Source organism: Ischnura elegans, chromosome 11, assembly GCF_921293095.1.
Source record: "Ischnura elegans chromosome 11, ioIscEleg1.1, whole genome shotgun sequence".
NCBI classification, from domain to species: Eukaryota; Metazoa; Arthropoda; class Insecta; order Odonata; family Coenagrionidae; genus Ischnura; species Ischnura elegans.
Window position 1 is genome coordinate 4888341 of NC_060256.1, and position 13258 is coordinate 4901598.

Consider the following 13258-nt stretch of genomic DNA (forward strand, 5'->3'; position numbering starts at 1 on the left):
CAAGGTCATTGACCTTTCAAGGTCATTCAAGGTCATTGACCTTTCAAGGTCATTCAAGGTCATTCATCTTTCAAGATTATTCAAGGTCATTGACCTTTCATGGTCATTCTAGGTAATTGACCTTTTAGGGTCATTCAAGGTCATTGACCTTTCAAGTTCGAACAGCTCTCAAGGTCATTTAAAGACAAAGAAGGTCACTGAACTTTCAAGGTCATTGAATAACATTGACCTTTCAAGGTGAATCACGGTTTAAGAACTTTCTGGGTTTTTAAAGTCAATGGCATTTCAAGGTCATTGAGCTTGCAATGTCATCAAATGTCATTGAAGGTCGAACAAGTTTATTGGCCTTTCAAGGTCATTCAGGGTCATTAACCATCAAGGAATTCAAGCTCAATGACCTTTCTACGTCATTCAGTGTCACTGACCTTTTAAGGTTACTGATGGTCATACCCATACAAGGTTTTCAAGGTCGTTGTTGGTCAAACAAGGTCATTGAACTTTCAAAGTCATTCATGGTCACTGACCTTTCAAGGTCATTGATGGTCATAGACGTTACAAGGTTTTCAATGTCATTGTGATTGAAACAGGGTCATTGAACTTTCAAGGTCATTCAAGGTCACTGCACTTTCAAGCCCATTCACAGTCATTGACCGTTGAAGGTCATTTAAAGTCATTTGCCTTTCAAGGTCATTCAAGGTCATTGACCTTTCAAGGTCATTTAAGATCATTGAACTTTCAAGCCCATTCATGGTCATTGACCGTTGAAGGTCATTTAAAGTCATTTGCCTTCAAGGTCATTCAAGGTCATTGACCTTTCAAGGTCATTTAAGGTATTTGAACTTTCAAGCCCATTCACGGTCATTGACCGTTGAAGGTCATTTAACGTCATTTGCCTTTTAAGGTCATTCAAGGTCATTACCTTTCAAGGCCATTGAAGGTCATTGACCTTTCAAGGTCATTGACCTTTCGAGGGCGTTCAAGGTCATTTTTCTTTCAAGGTCAATAAAGGTCATTGGCCTTTCAAGGTCATTCAAGATCATTGATCTTTCAAGGTCATTCAAGGTCATTTACCTTTCAAGGTCAGTCAATGTCATTCACCTTTCAAGGTCATTCAAGGTCATTGTCCTTTCAAGGTCATACAATGTCCTTGATCTTTCAAGGTCAATCAAGGTCATTTACCTTTCAAGGTCATTCAAGGTTATTGACCTTTTATGGTCATTCAAGGTCATTGACCTTTCAAGGTCGTTCAAGGTCATTTACCTTTCAAGGTCATTCAAGGTCATTGACCTTTTAGGGTCATTCAAGGTCATTGACCGTTGAAGGTCATTTAAAGTCATTTGCCTTTCAAGGTCATTCAAGGTCATTTAAGGTCATTGAACTTTCAAGCCCATTCACGGTCATTGACCGTTGAAGGTCATTTAAAGTCATTTGCCTTTCAAGGTCATTCACGGCCATTCACCTTTCAAGGTCATTTAAGGTCATTGACCATTCAAGGTCATTCAAGGTCATTGACCTTTCAAGGTCATTCAAGGTCATTTACCTTTCAAGGTCATTCAAGGTCATTGACCTTTTAGGGTCATTTAAAGTCATTGAACTTTCAAGCCCATTCACGGATATTGACCGTTGAAGGTCATTTAAAGTCATTTGCCTTTCAAGATGATTCAGGGTCATTGACCTTTCAAGTTAATTCAAGGTCAATCACATTTCAAGGTCATTGACCTTTCAATGTCGTTCAAGGTCATTAACCTTTCAAGATCAATCAAGGTCATTGAACTTTCAAGGTCAATTAAGGTCATAGAACTTTCAAGCCCTTTCATGGTCATTGACCGTTGAAGGTCATTTAAAGTCATTTGCCTTTACAGGTCATTCAAGGTCATTGACCTTTCAAGGTCATTAATGGTCATTGAACATTCAAGGTTTCAAGGTCATTTCACCTTTCAAGGTCATTCAAGGTCATTGAACTTTTAGGGTCATTCAAGGTCATTGACATTTCAAGGTCGAAGAGCTTTCAAGGTCATTGAAGGACAAAAAAGGTCATTGAACTTTCGAAGTCATTCAAGATCATTGACCTTTCAAGGTGATTCAAGAATTAAGAACTTTCTGGGTTTTTATATGTCAATGTCATTGCAAGGTCATTGAGCTTTCATTGTCATCAAATGTCAATGAGGGTCAAACAAAGTCATTGACCTTTCACGGTCATTTAGGGTCATTGACCCTCAAGGTCATTCATGGTCAATGACTTTTCTAAGTCATTCATGGTCACTGACCTTTCAAGGTCATTGATGGTCATAGACATTAAAAGGTTTTCAAGGTCCTTGAATGTCAAACAAGGTCATTGACCTTTCAAGGTCATTCAAGGTCATTAGCCTTTCAAAGTCATTGAAGTTAATTCGCATTTGAATGTCATAGAGCTTTCATGGTCATTGAAGGTCAAACAAGGTCAACGACCTTTCAGACCAAGGTCTGACACAACAATATTCATTTCCAAGTAACACTTTTAATTTTTTCACTCTGAGTAGTGAATTCTCGTCTGCAAAAAAATATTCATTTCCTAGTAAAATTTTTAATTTTTTACTCCGAGTAGTGAATTCGCGTCTGCAACAAAAATATTCATTTCCAAGTAACATTTTTAATTTTTTCACTCCGAGAAGTGATTTTGCGTCTGCAACAAAAATATTCATTTGCAAGTTAGATATTTAATATTTTCACTCTCCGAAGTAAAGTCATGTTTGTGGTAAGAACAGTAATCTGAAATTCATATTTTCATTTCTAAATTATTTGTAGTGAAGTTACATTCATAGCTTGAATTTTCATTACAAAGCACATTTTAATTTTTTCTCTTTTAGCAGTGAAACCGCGTTCATCAGAACGATTTTCATATCAAACTACATTATTATTTTTTTTACTTTTCGTAGTGAAATGATTGAAGGTCATTCACCTTTCAACATCATTGATGGCAATTGACCTTTCAAGGTCATTGATGTTTCAAGGTCGTTCAAGGTCATTGACATTTCAAGGTCATTCAAAGTCATTGACCTTTCAAGGTCATTCAAGTTCATTCAAGGTCATTGTCTTTTCAAGGTCATGCAAGGTCATTTATCTTTCAAGATCATTCAAGGTCATTGACCTTACATGGTCATTTAAGGTCATTGATCTTTTAGGGTCATTCAAGGCCATTGACCTAAAAGGTCGAACAGATTTCAAGGTCATTGAAGGACAAAAAAGGTCATTGAACTTTAAAGGTCATTGAAAATCATTGACCTTTCAAGGTGGATCACGGTTTAAGAACTTTATGGGTTTTTAAAGTCAATGACATTTCAAGGTCATTGAGCTTTCAATGTCATCAAATGTCATTGAAGTTCGAACAAGGTTTTTGGCCTTTCAAGGTCATTCAGGGTCATAACCTTCAAGGTTATTCAAGGTTATTGACCTTACTACGTCATTCTTGGTCACTGACCTTTCAAGGTCATTGATGGTCATAGCCATACAAGGTTTTCAAGGTCGTTGAAGGTCAAACAAGGTCATTGAACTTTCAAAGTCATTCAAGGTCACTGACCTTTTAAGGTCATTGATGGTAATAGACATAACAAGGTTTTCAATGTCATTGTGAGTGAAACAAGGTCATTGTACTTTCAAGGTCATTCAATGTCATTGAATTTTCAAGGCCTTTCACGGTCATTGACTGTTGAAGGTCATTTAAAGTCATTTGCCTTTCAAGGTCATTCACCTTTCAAGGTCATTCAAGATCATTGACCTTTCAAGGTCATTCAAGGTCATTGACCTTTCAAGGTCATTCAAGGCCATTGACCGTTCAAGGTCATTCAAGGTCATTCGCCTTTCAAAGTCTTTGAAGTTAATTCGCTATTGAATGTCATAGAGCTGTTAAGGTCATTGAAGGTCAAACAAGCTCAACGACCTTTCAGACCAAGGTCTGACACAACAATATTCATTTCCAAGTAACATTTTTAATTTTTTCACTCCAAGTAGTGAATTCGCGTCTGCAACAAATATATTCATTTCCAAGTAAAATTTTTAATTTTTTTACTCCGAGTAGTTAATTCGCGTCTGCAACAAATATATTCATTTCCAAGTAACATTTTTAATTTTTTCACTCCGAGAAGTGATTTCGCGTCTGCAAAAAAAATATTCTTTTGCAAGTTAGATATTTAATTTTATCACTCTCCGAAGTAAAATCATGTTTGTAGTAAGAACAGTAATCTCAAATTCATATTTTAATTTTTAAATACTTTGCAGTGAAGTTACATTCATAGCTTGAATATTCATTACAATGCACATTTTCATTTTTTTCTCTTTTAGCAGTGAAACCGCGTTTATCAGAACTATTTTCATATCAAACCACATTATTATTTTTTTTTACTTTTCGTAGTGAAACCTTTCAAAGTCATTGATGGCAATTGACCTTTCAAGGTCATTGACCTTTCAAGGTCATTGGCTTTTCAAGGTCATTCAAGGTCATTGACGTTTCAAGGTCATTCAAGGTCATTGACCTTTCTAGGTCATTCAAGGTCTTTGACCTTTCAAAGTCATTCAAGGTCATTGACCTTTCAAAGTCATTCAAGGTCATTGACCTTTCAAGGTCATTCAAGGTCATTGATCTTTCAAGGTCATTCAAGGTCATTGACCTTTCATGGTCATTCAAGGTCATTGACCTTTCAAGTTCGAACAGCTTTCAAGGTCATTAATGGACAAAAAAGGTCACTGAAATTTCAAGGTCATTGAATATCATTGACCTTTCAAGGTGAATCACGGTTTAAGAACTTTCTAGGTTTTTGTAAGTCAATGACATTTCAAGTTCATTTAGCTTTCAATGTCATCAAATGTCATTGAAGGTCGAACAAGGTTATTGGCCTTTTAAGGTCATTCAGGGTCATCAACCTTCAAGGTCATTCAAGGTCAAAGACCTTTCTACGTCATTCATGGTCACTGACCTTTCAAGGTCATTCATGGTCACTGACCTTTCAAGGTCATTGATGGTCATAGCCATACATGGTTTTCAAGGTCGTTGAAGGTCAAAAAAGGTCATTGAACTTTCAAAGTTATTCAAGGTCACTGACCTTTCACGGTCATTGATGGTCATAGACATAACAAGGTTTTCAATATCAATGAAGCCCTTTCACGGTCATTGACCGTTGAAGGTCATTTAAAGTCATTTGCCTTTCAAGGTCATTCAAGGTCATTGACCTTTCAAGGTCATTTAAGGTCATTGAACTTTCAAGACCATTCACGGTCATTGACCGTTGAAGGTCATTTAAAGTCATTTGCCTTTACAGGTCATTCAAGGTCATTGACCTTTCAAGGTCATTAAAGGTCATTGAACATTCAAGGTTTCAAGGTCATTTCACCTTTCAAGGTCATTCAAGGTCATTGAACTTTTAGGGTCATTCAAGGTCATTGACATTTCAAGGTCGAAGAGCTTTCAAGGTCATTGAAGGACAAAAAAGGTCATTGAACTTTCGAAGTCATTCAAGATCATTGACCTTTCAAGGTGATTCAAGGTTTAAGAACTTTCTGGTTTTTTTTATGTCAATGTCATTGCAAGGTCATTGAGCTTTCATTGTCATCAAATGTCAATGAGGGTCAAACAAAGTCATTGACCTTTCACGGTCATTTAGGGTCATTGACCCTCAAGGTCATTCATGGTCAATGACTTTTCTAAGTCATTCATGGTCACTGACCTTTCAAGGTCATTGATGGTCATAGACATTAAAAGGTTTTCAAGGTCCTTGAATGTCAAACAAGGTCCCTGAACTTTCAAGGTCATTCAAGGTCATTAGCCTTTCAAAGTCATTGAAGTTAATTCGCATTTGAATGTCATAGAGCTTTCATGGTCATTGAAGGTCAAACAAGGTCAACGACCTTTCAGACCAAGGTCTGACACAACAATATTCATTTCCAAGTAACACTTTTAATTTTTTCACTCTGAGTAGTGAATTCTCGTCTGCAAAAAAATATTCATTTCCTAGTAAAATTTTTAATTTTTTACTCCGAGTAGTGAATTCGCGTCTGCAACAAAAATATTCATTTCCAAGTAACATTTTTAATTTTTTCACTCCGAGAAGTGATTTTGCGTCTGCAACAAAAATATTCATTTGCAAGTTAGATATTTAATATTTTCACTCTCCGAAGTAAAGTCATGTTTGTAGTAAGAGCAGTAATCTGAAATTCATATTTTCATTTCTAAATTATTTGTAGTGAAGTTACATTCATAGCTTGAATTTTCATTACAAAGCACATTTTAATTTTTTCTCTTTTAGCAGTGAAACCGCGTTCATCAGAACGATTTTCATATCAAACTACATTATTATTTTTTTTACTTTTCGTAGTGAAATGATTGAAGGTCATTCACCTTTCAACATCATTGATGGCAATTGACCTTTCAAGGTCATTGATGTTTCAAGGTCGTTCAAGGTCATTGACCTTTCAAGGTCATTCAAAGTCATTGACCTTTCAAGGTCATTCAAGTTCATTCAAGGTCATTGTCCTTTCAAGGTCATGCAAGGTCATTTATCTTTCAAGATAATTCAAGGTCATTGACCTTACAAGGTCATTTAAGGTCATTGACCTTTAAGGGTCATTCAAGGCCATTGACCTAAAAGGTCGAACAGATTTCAAGGTCATTGAAGGACAAAAAAGGTCATTGAACTTTAAATGTCATTGAAGATCATTGACCTTTCAAGGTGGATCACGGTTTAAGAACTTTATAAGTTTTTAAAGTCAATGCCATTTCAAGGTCATTGAGCTTTCAATGTCATCAAATGTCATTGAAGTTCGAACAAGGTTATTGGCCCTTCAAGGTCATTCAGGGTCATTAACCTTCAAGGTCATTCAAGGTCATTGACCTTTCTACGTCATTCTTGGTCACTGACCTTTCAAGGTCATTGATGGTCATAGCCATACAAGGTTTTCAAGGTCGTTGAAGGTCAAACAAGGTCATTGAACTTTCAAAGTCATTCAAGGTCACTGACCTTATAAGGTCATTGATGGTAATAGACATAACAAGGTTTTCAATGTCATTGTGAGTGAAACAAGGTCATTGTACTTTCAAGGTCATTCAATGTCATTGAATTTTCAAGGCCTTTCACGGTCATTGACTGTTGAAGGTCATTTAAAGTCATTTGCCTTTCAAGGTCATTCACGGTCATTGACCTTTCAAGGTCATTCAAGGTCATTGACCTTTCAAGGTCATTCAAGGTCATTGACCTTTCAAGGTCATTCAAGGCAATTGACCGTTCAAGGTCATTCAAGGTCATTTGCCTTTCAAAGTCTATGAAGTTAATTCGCATTTGAATGTCATAGAGCTTTTAAGGTCATTGAAGGTCAAACAAGCTCAACGACCTTTCAGACCAAGGTCTGACACAACAATATTCATTTCCAAGTAACATTTTTAATTTTTTCACTCCAAGAAGTGAATTCGCGTCTGCAACAAATATATTCATTTCCAAGTAAAATTTTTAATTTTTTTACTCCGAGTAGTGAATTCGCGTCTGCAACAAAAATATTCATTTTCAAGTAACATTTTTAATTTTTTCACTCCAAGTAGTGAATTCGCGTCTGCAACAAATATATTCATTTCCAAGTAAAATTTTTAATTTTTTTACTCCGAGTAGTGAATTCGCGTCTGCAAATAAATATTCTTTTGCAAGTTAGATATTTAATATTATCACTCTCCGAAGTAAAATCATGTTTGTAGTAAGAACAGTAATCTCAAATTCATATTTAATTTTTAAATTATTTGTAGTGAAGTTACATTCATATCTTGAATTTTCATTAAAATGCACATTTTCATTTTTTCTCTTTTAGCAGTGAAACCGCGTTTATCGGAACGATTTTCATATCAAACCACATTATTATTTTTTTTTTACTTTTCGTATTGAAATGATTGAAGGACATTCACCTTTCAACGTTCTTAATGGCAATTGACCTTTCAAGGTCATTGACCTTTCAAGGTCGTTCAAGGTCATTGACCTTTCATGGTCAATCAAGGACATTGACCTTTCAAGGTCAATCAAGGTCATTGACCTTTCAAGGTCATTCAAGGTCATTGATCTTTCAAGGTCATTCAAGGTCATTGACCTTTCAAGGTCATTCAAGGTCATTTCCCTTACAGAATCATTGAAAATAATTCGCATTTGAAGGTCATAGAGCTTTCAAGGTCATTGAAGGTCAAACAAGGTTAATGACCTTTCAGACCAAAGTCTGACACAACAATATTCATTTCCATGTAACATTTTTAATTTTTTTTTACTCTGAGTAGTCTGCAAAAAAAATATTCATTTCAAAGTAATATTTTTAATTTTTTCACTCTGAGTAGTAAATTCAGGCCTGCAAGAAGAATATTCTTGTTGCAGACGTGAATTCATCTTTGCAACAGGAATATTCTATTTCTTTTTCATGTTTGTAGTAAGAACAGTAATCACAAATTAATATTTTAATTTTTAAATTATTTGTAGTAAAGTTACATTCATAGCTTGAATTTTCATTACAAAGCACATTTTAATTTTTTCTCTTTTAGCAGTGAAACCGCGTTTATCAGAACGATTTTCATAACAAACCACATTATTATTTTTTTTTTACTTTTCGTGGTGAAATGATTAAAGGTCATTCACCTTTCAACGTCGTTAATGGCAATTGACATTTCCAGGTCATTGACGTTTCAAGGTCGTTCAAGGTCATTGACCTTTCATGGTCAATCAAGGTCATTGACCTTTCAAGGTCATTCAAGGTCATTGACGCTTCAAGGTCATTCGAGGTCATTGACCTTTCTAGGTCATTCATGGCCATTAACCATTCAAGGTCATTCAAGGTCATTGACCTTTCAAGGCCATTCAAGGTCATTGTCATTTCAAGGTCATTCAATGTCGTTGATCTGTCAAGGTCATTTAAGGTCATTTACCTTTCAAGGTCATTCAAGGTCATTGACCTTTTAAGGTCATTCAAGGTCATTGACCTTTCAAGGTCATTCAATGTCGTTGATCTGTCAAGGTCATTCAAGGTCATTTACCTTTCAAGGTCATTCAATGTCATTGACCTTTTAAGGTCATTCAAGGTCATTGACCTTTCAAGCTCATTCAAGGTCATTGACCTGTTAAGGTCATTCAAGGTCATTGACCTTTCAAGGTCGAACAGCTTTAAAGGTAATTGAAGGACAAAAAAGGTCATTGAACTTTCAAGGTCATTGAAGATCATTGACCTTTCAAAGTGAATCACGGTTTAAGAACTTTCTGGGTTTTTAAAGTCAATGACATTTCAAGGTCATTGAGCTTTCAATGTCATCAAATGTCATTGAAGAACGATCAAGGTTATTGGCCTTTCAATGCCATTCAGGTTCATTAACCTTCACAGTATTCAAGGTCAATGACCTTTCTACGTCATTCATGGTCAGTGACCTTTTATGGTCATTTATGGTCATAGCCATACAAGGTTTTCAAGGTCGTTGTAGGTCAAACAAGGTCATTGAACTTTCAAAGTCATTCATGGTCACTGACCTTTCAAGGTCATTGATGGTCATAGACATAACAAGGTTTTCAAAGTCATTGTGAGTGAAACAGGGTCATTGAACTTTCAAGGTCATTCAAGGTCATTGAACTTTTATGCCCATTCACGGTCTTTGACCGTTGAAGGTCATTAAAAGTCATTTGCCTTTCAAGGTCATTCAAGGTCATTGACATTTCAAGGTCATTTAGGGTCATGAACCTTCAAGCGAATTCACGGTCATTGACCGTTGAAGGTCATTTAAAGTCATTTGCCTTTCAAGGTCATTCAAGGTCATTGACCTTTCAAGGTCATTTAAGGTCATTGAACATTCAAGACAATTCACGGTCATTGACCGTTGAAGGTCATTTAAAGTCATTTGCCCTTCATGGTCATTCAAGGTCAATGACCTTTCTACGTCATTCATGGTCACTGACCTTTCAAGGTCATTGATGGTCATAGCCATACATGGTTTTCAAGGTCATTGAAGGTCAAACAAGGTCATTGAACTTTCAAAGTTATTCAAGGTCACTGACCTTTCAAGGTCATTGATGGTCATAGACATAACAAGGTTTTCAATATCAATGAAAGTAAAACAAGGTCATTGATTTTCAAGGTCATTCAAGGTCATTAAACTTTCAATCCTATTCACTGTCATTGACCGTTGAAGGTCATTTAAAGTCATTTGCATTTCAAGGTCATTCACGGTCATTGACCTTTCAAGGTCATTCAAGGTCATTGACCTTTCAAGGTCGAATAGCTTTATTGAAGAACGAAAAAGTCATTGACCTTTCAAGGTCATTGAAGATCATTGTCCTTTCAAGGTGTTTCACGATCTATTAACTTTTAAGGTCATTGAAAATCATTGACATTTCAAGGTTATAGAGCTTTCAAGGTAATCGGAGGTAATTGAAAGTCAAACTTGGTCATTGTCCTTTCAAGGTCATTTAAGGTCATTGACCTTCAGGTCATTCAAAATCATTTACTATCCAACGTTATTCACGGTCCTCGACATTCCATTGCCATTGATGGCCGTAAACATTTCAAGGTCATCCCCGGTCTTTGACCTTTCAAGGCACCTTATGGTTATAGATCATTCAAGGTCATTGATGGTCTTTAACATATCAAGGTCAAAGAGTCTTCAAGGTCATTTCATTTCATTGAAATTCATAAAAGGTTATTGACCATTCAAATTAATAGATCAAGGTCATTGAAGTCATCTTATTTTTCATTTTTTCACTCTTCGTAGTGAAAAGGCGTTGATGAGAAAAATATCAATGGAAATACGTATTCTTTATTTTCCACTCTACGCAGTGATACCGCGTTTAACACAAGTATAATCATTATAAGATGACATTTTTAATAATTTTACTCATTGCAATGTAATCGCATTTAAAAGAAGGAATTTCACTTTCAAATCAAATATTTAATTTTTTCTCTCTTTGCACTGATATCGCATTAATAACAAGGATTATATTCATGAAATAACTTTTTTATTTTTTTCATTCATCGTAGTGAAACGATGATCGCAGTATAAATGAGATTTTTGTTTCTTAATAACATTTTTAATACTTTCACTCTCCGAAGTAAAATCACGTTTGTAGCAAGAACAGTTATCTCAAATTCATATTTAGTTTTTTAATTCTTTGCGGTGAAGTTATATTCATAGCTTGAATTTTCATTTCAAAGCACATTTTAATTTTTTCTCTTTTAGCAGTGAAACCGCATTTTTATCAGATCGATTTTCATATCAAACCACATTATTGATATTATTTTTCTTTTCGTAGTGAAATGATTCAAGGTCATTCATGGTCATTCACCTTTCAACGTCATTGATGGCATTGACCTTTCAAGGTCATTGACCTTTCAAGGTCGTTCAAGGTCATTGACCTTTCATGGTCAATCAAGGTCATTGACCTTTCAAGGTCAATCAAGGTCATTGACCTTTCAATGTCATTCAAGGTCATTGATCTTTCAAGGTCATTCAAGGTCATTGACCTTTCAAGGTCATTCAAGGTCATTTCCCTTACAAAATCATTGAAAAAAAATCGCATTTGAAGGTCATAGAGCTTTCAAGGTCATTGAAGGTCAAACAAGGTGAATGACCTTTCAGACCAAAGTCTGACACAACAATATTCATTTCCATGTAACATTTTTAATTTTTTTACTCTGAGTAGTCTGCAACAAAAATATTCATTTCAAAGTAATATTATTAATTTTTTCACTCTGAGTAGTAAATTCACGCCTGCAAGAAGAATATTCTTGTTGCAGACGTGAATTCATCTTTGCAACAAAAATATTCTATTTCTTTTTCATGTTTGTAGTAAGAACAGTAATCACAATTTAATATTTTAATTTTTAAATTATTTGTAGTGAAGTTACATTCATAGCTTGAATTTTCATTACAAAGCACATTTTAATTTTTTCTTTTAGCAGTGAAACCGCGTTTATCAGAACGATTTTCATATCAAACCGCATTATTATTTTTTTTACTTTTCGTGGTGAAATGATTAAAGGTCATTCACCTTTCAACGTCGTTAATGGCAATTGACCTTACAAGGTCATTGACGTTTCAAGGTCGTTCAAGGTCATTGACCTTTCATGGTCAATCAAGGTCATTGACCTTTCATGGTCAATCAAGGTCATTGACCTTTCAAGGTCATTGACCTTTCAAGGTCATTCAAGGTCATTGAAGTTTCAAGGTCATTCAAGGTCATTGACCTTTCTAGGTCATTCAAGGCCATTTACCTTTCAAGGTCATTCATGGTCATTGACCTTTCAAGGTCATTCAAGTTCATTGTCCTTTCAAGGTCATTCAATGTCGTTGATCTGTCAAGGTCATTCAAGGTTATTTACCTTTCAAGGTCATTCAAGGTCATTGACCATTTAAGGTCATTCAAGGTCATTGACCTTTCAAGGTCATTGACCTTTCAAGGTCGTTCAAGGTCATTCAACTTTCAAGGTCATTCAAGGTCATTGGCCATTCAAGGTCTTTCAAGGTCATAGACATTTCAAGGTCATTCAAGGTCATTGATCTTTCAAGGGCATTCAAGGTCATTGACCTTTCAAGGTCAATCAAGGTCATTGACCTTTCAAGGTCATTCAAGGTCATTTACCTTTCAAGGTCATTCAAGGTCGCTGACCTTTCAAGGTCATTCAAGGTTTTTGACCTTTAAGGGTCATTCAAGGTCATTGAACTTTCAAGCCCATTCACGGTCATTGACCGTTGAAGGTCATTTAAAGTCATTTGCCTTTCAAGGTCATTCAAGGTCGTTGACCTTTCAAGGTCACATAAGATCATTGAACTTTCAAGCCCATTCACGGTCATTGACCGTTGAAGGTCATTCAAAGTCATTTGCCTTTCAAGGTCATTCAAGGTCATTGACATTTCATGGTCATTTAAGGTCATTGAACCTTCAAGCCCATTCACGGTCATTGACCGTTGAAGGTCATTTAAAGTCATTTGCCTTTCAAGGTCATTCACGGTCATTGACCTTTCAAGGTAATTCAAGGTCATTGACCTTTCAAGGTCATTGGCCATTCAAGGTCATTCAAGGTCATTGACCTTCAGGTCATTCAAAATCATTTACTACCCAACTTCACGGTCATTGACCGTTTAAGGTCATTTAAAGTCATTTGCCTTTCAAGGTCATTCAAGGTCATTGACCTTTCAAGGTCACATAAGGTCATTGAACTTTCAAGCCCTTTCACGGTCATTAACCGTTGAAGGTCATTTAAAGTCATTTGCCATTCAAGGTCATTCAAG